Source organism: Pteronotus mesoamericanus, unplaced genomic scaffold, assembly GCF_021234165.1.
Source record: "Pteronotus mesoamericanus isolate MK-2021 breed Mesoamerican mustached bat unplaced genomic scaffold, CSHL_Meso_final contig_347, whole genome shotgun sequence".
Lineage (NCBI taxonomy): Eukaryota > Metazoa > Chordata > Mammalia > Chiroptera > Mormoopidae > Pteronotus > Pteronotus mesoamericanus.
In genome coordinates this window covers 16,249,626-16,259,908 of record NW_026555137.1, presented here as the reverse complement: position 1 = coordinate 16,259,908, position 10,283 = coordinate 16,249,626, and the positions used below count along the sequence as shown (strand labels likewise).

At 47.4% G+C, this 10,283-nt stretch overlaps 1 protein-coding gene across 1 annotated transcript in view; it reads left to right on the top strand.

Annotated features, from left to right (window-relative positions):
• Nucleotides 1-60: 60 nt before the first annotated feature.
• TAF5L (TATA-box binding protein associated factor 5 like) overlaps nt 61-10,283 on the top strand; it is a 31,097-nt gene continuing 20,874 nt past the window's right edge. Inside the window, exon 1 of the mRNA XM_054576725.1 lies at nt 61-286. The gene's annotated coding sequence lies outside the window, so the exon portion shown is untranslated. The remainder of the gene's footprint in view (nt 287-10,283) is intronic.

Genomic DNA, 10,283 nt, shown 5'->3' with positions numbered 1-10,283 from the left:
CGGCGCGCACGCCAGGCATCGCCAGCAGAGCGCCGAGGCGCCTCGCCCATTGGTGGAGACGGTTACGCGTTGGAGGCCCGAGCGGCCCAGCCCGCGGCCCGCTCCGTGTCAGTCAGTCATGGAGCGGCCGCCCAGAGCCGCGGCGGGGGCGGCGAGGCGCGGGGCGCGGGGGCCCGGCTGAGCCGGCCGACGGAGCGAGACCCTGCCGCAGAGACGACGGAGGCGGAAGCAACCCGATCCCGGAGGCGGCGGCGGCGGGAGGAGCCGGAGCCGCCTGGGATGTTCAGTGAGTGCGGGGCGCGCGGGAGGGGAGGGTTGGGGAGGGGGTCGCGAGCAGAGCGCGCGCGGGCGGCGGGGGCCGGGAAGGAGGGAGCGCGGGCGGCGCGCGGCGAGGCCTAGGCGGGGCGCGCGCCCGCAGCTCCCGCCGGCGGGGCGGTGGGGGCGGGGCGGGTGGGGCCGGCTGTGCGCGGGCGCGGCGGCCGCGCCTCCGCCCTCGGCCTGCGAGTCCCAGGCGGCCGCGGGCGGCGTGGCCTGCACTCGGCGGCTACACCTGGAGAGGCTCTGCGTTCTTGCTCGGGTGGGTCCTGCCGGGGCGGCTCCGGGGCACGCGCCGGGAAGGGATCCTTAGCGCTGGGCAGCCAGGCAGGGGCACCGGTCCAGATCTCTTTTTCATTTACGGAAAAAGGAAATGTCTTTTGGCCGAACTCACGATTAAACTTCGCACATGGTGATGGTGGGCGGATGGATGAGAAATCGACCTCTGCTTGTGACAGGGGAGAGCTCGAGTTAGAGTAGTTGTTGCTGGAGGATACCGATCTGCAAGGTTGCTTTTGCGGGGTTTAATTCATGACAGCCATGGAAGAGTTGGGCGCTCAGGCGGCACTCGCGACGCTCCGAGGCTTTTGAACATGTATTAGGGAAGGCGTTGGTCCAAAGTGAGTTGATGGTTAGAATAGTGGTGTCATTTTAGACTTAGCGGAAGTGGGGTACAGGAGAGCTGTATGCGGTTCTCCCGTCAGTTGTGAAAGTGCTCTTATAATGCGGATCTCGCAGCCTGTCTGATTCGAGGATCAGAAGGTAAGTCTGCCAAATCCCATGCGGCGCTCGTCTTCAATGAACTAAACTCTGACCTTGTAAATTGAAATCTTGGAATGGTAACTCCCGCTAACGCCTTGTTGGGAGGCACAGCAAGGGCGGAGTTTGTCTTCTGTTAGGTGATACAAGTGTGTCCTGCACCTGAGTCGTGGGGTGGGGGGCGGGCGCTGCCCGGTTCCCCAGCCCAGGTGACAGTCCTGCTAGCACGGGGGAGTGGGGAGGGGAGGGGAGGTTGTGCCATGCCTTTGAATTCGGAGAAACCTAGTGTAGTGGATGGGGGCTTAGTAACTACAGAGACCTGAGGTTGAAACCATGTAACTATTTGTAACCGCTCTAAGCCTTAGTTTCCTCTTCTGTAAAAGGGAATTAGTAATTGATAACTTAGGTGGAGGTTTTAAAAGGCACCAAAGAAAGAAATAGGAATGCTGTGTGTGTAGATGCCTGACATATAGGAAGCACTCTGCAGCTATAAACTATTAGCTATTACAATTTCCTTTTTGTCAAAATGCCTTCAAGTGTCCATGTAGGCCTAAATTTTTTGTGTAAAATGTGAAGCAAACTAACTTTGATTTTTCTTTATAAACAACAAATTCTTCCTGCTTTGAAAATCAGTGTTAAACTAGAAAACCAAGAGAAGAGTTCGCCTTGAATTTTTCTTTGTGATCAACAGTAAAACATATTAGTGCATTTTGGAACAGTTCTGTTGCTCCTGCCTCTAGATGTGAGGTTTACTTACATGTGCTCCTTTCACTCCAAAACTAGGTAAAGGTCTTAGCTTGTCAGTAACTATTTTTGGTTTAGGGGGATGTTGGCGGGGGGGTATTTTTGCAAACCTATGAAGAGCATCTCTGAAGAAAAGGAAGGGGTTTCGTTTTTGACAATTCACTTTAACTGGAAGGAGCTCTGGGGAGCCTCTGTCAAGCCAGCATTACTCAGTGGACTGTACTAGAAATCAGGTTTCCCGCCTCTCTTCATGTGACAGGCAGCTTCTCAGGTAGTGACTGTTCTGAGCACTCTTCACAAGCACCCGGAAAGCCTTCCCTATTGCATCACCCCCAAAAGCCCCTTATCTAATGTAGAAACCTTTGAGCAGCAGAGCACGAAGAGGTAAGTAAGAGCTCAGACCCAGCGGTCTGGAGGCCTGAGTTCCCGTTGGGGCACTGTGGAGGCTTGGGCACCCTGTCTGCCTTCTTTGGGCCTCACCTTTCCCGTCTGAAGATAGGTACCTGGCTCACAGGGTGGTAGTGAGGTGTGCAAATGAGGCGCCTAAAGAAGTTTCTTCCCAGTGGTGTACACCCGGGAAGCATTAGGTATTGGTAGCTGTAGGAAACAGACGAATACCGTGAGAGACGTTTGTCCCTGTGGGTGGAGGAGGCCATATTCAAGGAAGCTTTTGGGAGGAAGCGATGGCCCAGCTGAGCCGAGATGCGAAGCCTGAGCAGGACGCAGCTAAGCCAGGCTGGAGCCAGTGTGGGGCCGCCTTCCGTGAGTGCAGGCGCCTGACCCAAGTCCCTGAAGGGAGAGTGCCGGCTGGCGCCCACCAGCCAGGCCAGCAAATGAACAATGCAGGTTGAGTTTTGTGAGTTTGGTTTTCTTTTTTCATTCTGCACAGTGGTGGAAGCTGCAGGAAGTTTTTAAGAGGAGCACAGATGACATTAGATTAGCTGTCTGGAAAAATAGTGCCTGCAGTCGTGTGAGATGGGACTGAAAGTGGAGAAGGCCCATCCGCATGTCCTGGCAGCTTCGTGTCTGCCTGTGACCCTAAAGGAAAATGACTGCTTAGCAGAGACAGACACTTTAATCCACACGGAAGCCTCGAGAGCGCTTACAGAAGGCATGAAGAAACCCTAGACCACTGCAGGCAGCCTTCCCTCTTAAGAATTATCTTCCCGTGTCTACTGTATATGCCTGAATATAAGACAGTTATCCCTCATGTCCCCACATGTTCCGGTCTCTCCTGTTACAGGTCACTCTCTCAATTATCCTGTTTCCGACAAGACGCTCTTTGGGAAATACACACTGCGCTAAAACAAGCTCAGTGGGTGCCAGTCTGGAATAGTTATGCAATCAATTGATTTAGTTAGTGATGAATGAAAAAAGTTATGCCACCTGCACGGGTATTGATGAATTGGGGTAAGATTTCCACTGAGGATCTGTGTGGATTCGGGAAATGCTCTGTCATAGCTGACTTGGTAGATGCAGAGGTGACATGCTTTGGAAAATGGAATTTGATGATTCAGTGGCTCAGGTCACCTCAAAGACCTTCAGCAACCTGATGTTGAAGGTGTCATTAGACACTCTGTCATGAATGAATATACGTATTGCCTTATGTAATACACTCTAAAATACATATATGTAAATTGACCAATTAAAGATTAAGGCAGACATTTGGCTATTTTATCTACAATCCTAAATATGTTCTTGTTATTAAAGTTTTCTTTTTAATTTCCTTATTGCAAGGGTGAAATTGTCTTAGGTTCGAGCTTACCTTTTCATTGGACATTTTACAGAAATTAACTGCTGCTCTGTCACTGTGCTGAAGCAAATTCCTTTTTCCTGTCTCATTTTTTAACTTTAAGGAGGTTTAAAGAATGTATACTGGAAAGATTTAGAAAACACTACAGAGAACTTCCATTCATGCTTTGTTTAGCAGTCTAATAAATATCCTTCTGGAAAAATGTATTGAAATGTATCTGTATCTTAGTAACCTTACAGTGTTTGTTAATAATAAAAGGTAGTTTTTTTTCTTGTTTTTTTTTTTTAACTAAGCATTCACATTTGGAGATTTGATAATGTAGTAATCAGAAGTGTTTTTGCAAAACTTTGTGAGCTAACATTTGTAAGCGAGAATGCTGATGCATCGTTTCACAAAGTAATACCATGCTCCAGAAGTCTGTTGAATACAGTAACGATTGGCCACATGTAGTTACTTAAATTTAATTTAATTAAAATTAAAAATTCAGTTCCTGTTGCAATAGCACTTTGCGGCTGTTGGCTACATACTAAACAGTGTAGACCTTGAACAGTTTTATCATTGCAGAAAGTCACATTGGACAGTACTGCTCTATGAAAAATTGAACGTCATTCCTCTCTCCTTTCCCCACCCCTACACTGTGGAGATTTCAAATTATTTTATTTTTTTTGTTATTTTGGTTTTTTTGTTAAGTGAGATGTCACGTAAAGTGCCTACAAAATTCAGAGATTTAAAGTATCTCCAAATCCTCCCTTGTTGCTTTTTAATCAGTTTCAGGGAAAATGATAGACATAGGAAGATATATTCTCCCTTATTCTCTGAGGATAAAACATCCTTTTTTTTTTTTTTTTTTTTTTTGTCTACAGTGGTGTTTGCAAATAGACCAAACGTGAAAATTTTCTTTATGAGGTCAACACACATTAAACATAGATGTCCATTTTGCAGATAGATCATTCTGTACTCATTCATGGTAATGAGGTTTTGTACAGAAATAATTTTCTGTGCCGTGAAACAGTGTTGCAGCAGGAATCAAATGTGTGTGGCTTTTTGGTTCATAAAAATCTAGAGAACTTATGAACTTCAAGTCAATTGTCAGTTCCAAACAAAAGCTGGACAACACTCACTTTATTTTCAAGGTGAGTTTCAAAGATAAGAGAAGCCCTGTCCCCTGGAACTCTCCGTCTGTCTGGGGACTGAGTGTCCGGGAAACTGAGGAACGAGGACGGCAGGAGAGGCTGGTCTGCGCTGCAGGGGAGTGTAGATTTTAATCTTGGGGCTAAAACAGTCAGATCTGTCCTTTCCTCCGGCTGCATTCTAAAGGGTGTTTCAGGTAGGGCTGCAGGTGGGAAGATACTGGCATACGGCCCATTCGAGAAGTGACTTGGACTGTCAGGCGCAGCAATGGCTCTGACAGAGAATCGTGTGTAGGATAGAAGGAGTTGGTGTCCTCTTAGAACGAAGAGAGAAAAGAATCATAAGACGATGACTTTTGCTGTAGGGGTAGATGATGGCACCACAAGACAACGAGAAGGGAGAGATTTTAAAGCAGCATAAAATTGCAGGTGTTTGCAACATCCGGGTGCAAATGCCTTCTAGATCTGAGCTCAGGGAGGTGACCTGACAAGGGGCCGTGTACGTCCTGCGTGAGGAGTGCCATGACGAAGGGAATGTGGTCACCTGAATGAGAATAAGACCAGGAATGGGGGCGGGGGGACAGAAGACATGCTTGCAGGGGGAGCGACCGAGGGAGGGAGTTTTAGGGAGGGAGGCCTTGGGACAGAGTGGAAAGGTGATTGTTAGATTTGGCAAGAGTTGAGAAAGCTCAGTTCTTAGTAAACAGCCCACTGAGGTCAGAGAAAGGGTCAGCTGGCTGGGTGAGGAGACGAGCGCAGGTTTGCAATGGCTGGAGCAGGAAGCCTTTACTCCTGGGATATCACAGGTTGCAGCTGATGTTGGAGAAAAATCAACTTCTAGTGGCATCTGTCTGCCTGGTTGGATGGTTTCTGCTCCCCCTACGCTACCCTCCCCCCCAGAAGAAAACCCTTCAGGCTCTACATTGCACCCTGAGCCCCCAGTGCTGAGGCTACAAACATGCCATTTATGTGTCAGGACACATGTATTCATGGCGTTCTGTGTCTGAGGGAAGATTGAATATAAAAAGCCATCATAATTCTAAAATTATATGAGGTATGACCAAAACTGGAACAGTATGGCTCATTTAGCTTTCTTCTGTGATTTATATTTTCACAAAGCTAATTGAATACACTTTATCATGAAGATTAATGCAAAAGCTTAGGATTTTAGGTCCTACTTCAAATGACCTTCCGATAACTATTTCAGCCATTTAGACTACTACAAGAAAAAAGTAGAGAACTAGTATCTGAGTGCCTCGTAGGCACTTTGCGTGACATCTCATTTAGCAACAAAAAATACAAAATAATTTGAATCTGTTTCTTCTTAAATTTTTTTACTGTTCAAAATCATTTGTCTCCCTTTTCCCGCCACCACTTTCCCCTGCCCTGAATCTGTTTTTAAGCATGCATTTACAATGGAAAAAAATACTTTTTTACTTTCAAAAAACAAAACAGCAATAACAGAGAATTTTAGCTTCTTGTCAATATGCCGATTGAAGGATGGGGGTGGCGAGTTTGCTGCATCTGTTTTAAACTCATCCATACTCAGCCGCCACCCTGCCTCGCGCAGGTGCTGGCCTTATACTGCTCTGTCGGCATTTCGTGGAGCTGGGCGGTAGCCAGCCGTTGAGCTCGTGGGCGGAGGTGTCTCGCCCAGCGCCTCTCCACCAACAGGGTCATACACACGTGAACATAGCAGGTGGGGTTCTGATGCAGGGAAGAGGAACACAGTTCCGCAGCTGCGGTCCCCTGTTATCATCACCTTTGACATGTGCCTGGTTTACATCTGTCTTTGCATCCCCATATTTCTGTAGTGAAATATTGAGAGCGTGGCTGTGGGTTTTTCTGCACGGTTGTTACCGCGAAATGGGAAAATAATCTTGTCCTGATTTTGTATAGTAACTTTGTTGAAGTCTTAGTGAAACAGTAGGCAGCTATTGATACATGAGAGAGACGTGGTGTGCCCAAATCCTCATTTTCAATTCCAGAAATGCTAACAATGTGACACAAAGAGAACAAGGTATGTGATCACCTATTTTTACCTTTAAAGGTTGGTGTTTCGTGTAACTTGAAAATTATGGGAAATCCTGAGATTTTCAGAAAGATATAATATCCAAATTCAACTTAAATTTAAAGTACTTTTATAATTAAAAAGCTAAGCAGGTAACTTGAAATTCCAGTATTTGTCCCATGTCTGAGTCTTTCAAAAGACAGGTGTATTTGAAGGAGTGTTTTGTTTTTTTTTTAATGTGTTCCCTTACGGCTGTTAGTACTATGGCAATCAGTTGGGGGTGGGGAGCTGACTTCACTGCACAGTTCGGGTTTGGTGGTTTTTTGTTGTTTGTTTGTTTTGTTTTTGTTTTTTTTTGTTTGTTTGTTTTTGAGAATTTGTATAAGAGTTTATTTGAGCCAAACTGACAACATATGCCAGGGGAAGAAGATCTCAGATGCTCTGGAAAATAACAGTTTTGCAGCTTCTTTTCTGCATCTCAAATTTTAGGAGGGGACGTGCGGAAGATTACACAGAGGCGGGAGGAGGCCAGGCAGGAAAGGGATTTGCGGAGATTTAAGTGTTCTCTGGGAGCTTAACACCCACTTCAAGGGATAGATCGCTCCTGGCCTGTGGAAGGTGTGTTCACCTAGGTGCACCAGAACAGTGGGCAGAACTGGCTTGAACCCTTTCTCTAAAGAAGTTACAGGCCTGGGGTGTGACACGCCCCATGACCTGCCCAGGTCACCCGGGAGGTTACTTCCTGTAGAACCCTTTTTGTTCTTTCTGTCCCCCGTTCCCCCGTTTGATCATAAATGGGTCTGAAGGGCGCACGGATGGACAACCTTTTGGTCCGAGAGTGTGGCCTCGCAGCGGCGGGAAGGCTCATTCCTAGGAAGCCTCCGTCCTCACGGCATCTTACTGACCACTGGCGTTGGATGGGGTGATACTGTAGCCCTAGGATCAGAACTGAGGCTCAGTTCTTCCGAAATGGGAAGGGCAGGCCGGTGGGATGCAGCCAGGGCTTACGGCTTTCATGGGGGCTGTGGGGGCATGACTCTGGGTCATTTCTGTCCTATGAACTGTTGGGACCCGAGTTTTGCCTTCTGGCTCAAATTTCTGTACGTGGTGGTACTAGAAGAACGAGCAGGGTCCAGCTGCCTGCCACCACCCTCTGGGCAAAACTCCAGAGGCCAACATTTGGTGATAAAGGAAAGGGGTCTTTGTGTTAAAGCTTCACAGTTTTGGAATAACAGCTTTTTCCACATGACCTGGTCACTGAGGCCTATCAATTAAGGCTAAATTTTTTAATTCTTTAGGTACAGCTTTAATCACTTAAGCCTATCAGTTAAGGCTAAACTCTTTAATACCTGAGTTCTCTATCATTCCCCTTGTTAGATTTAATTATCTGATTGCTAAAGTGTTAGTTTACAAACTAAAACAACATAAGGTACAAAAGCTACACAATTTTGGAAGAGTGGCAGGCTCCTGCCTCAGAGGTTGTCCCCTCTAGAACACCCAGAGAAGGACAGCCCTGCCCCCCTCTGCCAGGCCAGCCCGATCCTAGGCTGAGCCCGGAGCTCCTTCCCATTCAAAATACATCCCTTGGGAAACGCAGGCAGCTGCAGCGTGATCCTCTAGGCATCCTGGAGAAAAAAGAGCCCGAGAGCCCTTCTTTTATTCCAAAGCTCCTCACCCATAATTCCATGAGCTCTGGGGGCATCTGCTCCTCAGCCTTGGACACCCTCCTACGGCCCCTCCGTGCTTCTCCCCAGTGATCTGATCGGGTCTCTCTGCATCAGTATTACATTTACATAAGCCACAAAAAGAATATTAACAGTTACACATGTTCAGCAACCATAAATAGTTGGACTATATAGAAAAACCCAAAGGACAAGTATAACTATTACTATGGCTGATCATTAGCAGGCAGGTAAAGACTATCAAACAGAATGGATTTGGAGTTCAGTATCTCAGTACCATAGGTGTATTGTTGACGTCTTGGGGTAGCTGCCTACCTCTGCTGTCAGCGGCTTCTCAGCCTAGAGTTGGTATGTCCATAGACAGGTGTAGATGTCCGTATGCAATTAGGTCCCTTCCAATGAGGTTGGAGAGTGTCTTTTGTTTGATGTCCTTTCCAATGAACAGAATGTCCAGGTAAGTAGTCAGATGATCTTTAAAGCCTTTTGTCTCCTGGGAGCTCAGTTTATAAAGCAACAATTGGGTGCAGGTTTTGCCCTGCAGGCATTTACAGTTTACATCTGCGCCTGTCAAGTCAAGGTTCAAGTGACCTTCCCCTTTTAAAATAAGGACAGCCATTTTCAATACCTCAAAGAATTGGGTCGTTACCTGAAGGACATCATTGGTTGATTAATTGATCTAAATCCTCTCTTGAAGTTTCAAGAGACGAGTTAAATAGGTTTTTTCAATCATTCTGCGTAATTTTAAAGCTGGCTCTTTCTAATTGCGCATGCAAGAGATTAATTTAGAAGTATCAGAGGATCCTTATTTTTGGCCATCTTAGCTATACATGGGAGGCTGACAGGGTGGTCCTTGTTGGCCCCACAGGCAGGGTTTTTCGTGTGAATTTTGGGATCTGCAGTCTGAGCAAACTTCCAGGGAGAAGCAGCCTTTCCGTGCATGGTCTCCAGATGAGCGATGCTGTTGCTGTCCCTAGGGAAAGTTTTTCCTCGGGCAACCCCGCGAAGGTTCTTAGTCACCTAGGAATGCGGAGCGAGGGCCCGCGAGAGCCAGGCCCTTCCCCAGGCCCCGGCCCCGCCCCCTTTCAGGGGGAACCCGCTCCAGGGCGCCCTCTGCCGAGCTCTTCTCGCTAGTGAGTCATTTCACTGGAGAGAGGTGTGCTCAGCTGCAGCAGCCTCTGGTGCTTTAGGCGAGCGAGCGTGGCTGTAAAAGAGAGTTAACGCCAGCCTTCCTGCCCTAGGACCCTTGTCCTGCCTTTGGCTCGCCTCCCACTCTTGGGGAAGATCCCCATTCTAAGCAATGGAATGGATCCAGAGAGACTGCTGTTTGGGGCAACTAATTTGGGCAAATTTGTTAGAGTTAATATTTACAAACCAGGTTTTACTGTCATTCATTTTTACTCCTTTCTGCTTACTCTTTTGTGACATTCCTGTCTCCCTCCTCCTCAGACGTGCATGCACGCTGTCCCGCGTGAGGACACTGTGTCGCTGCAGGTCTGTCTTCTGTCGGTTTCCCTGTCTTCCGTAAGAGAAGTGAGCTCTTGCTCCCCTCTTACTGGGAACACTGAGAGACACGTTGATACAAGCATTCCTTCCCATGGCAATGAGAGATTGGCAGTAGGAAATCTGGATAAGCTGTAGTCTCAGCTAAAATATGAGAATCAGGCTGCTTGGGAAGAGTTTGGGGACTAAGAGCTCTTGAAGTGAGACTAAAAGCACCTTTAGCTCTGGGAGTGGGAGGGAGCAAAGCCCGTGGATTGACTAGTCCTAACTTCAGGCCACACTGGGAAAGGGCAGCAGTGTCTCAGTCTCTGTATGCATTTCATTTTTTCTCTAAATACAATATTGAATCGGAATCTCGGGGCTGAAATTCACACACACACACACACACA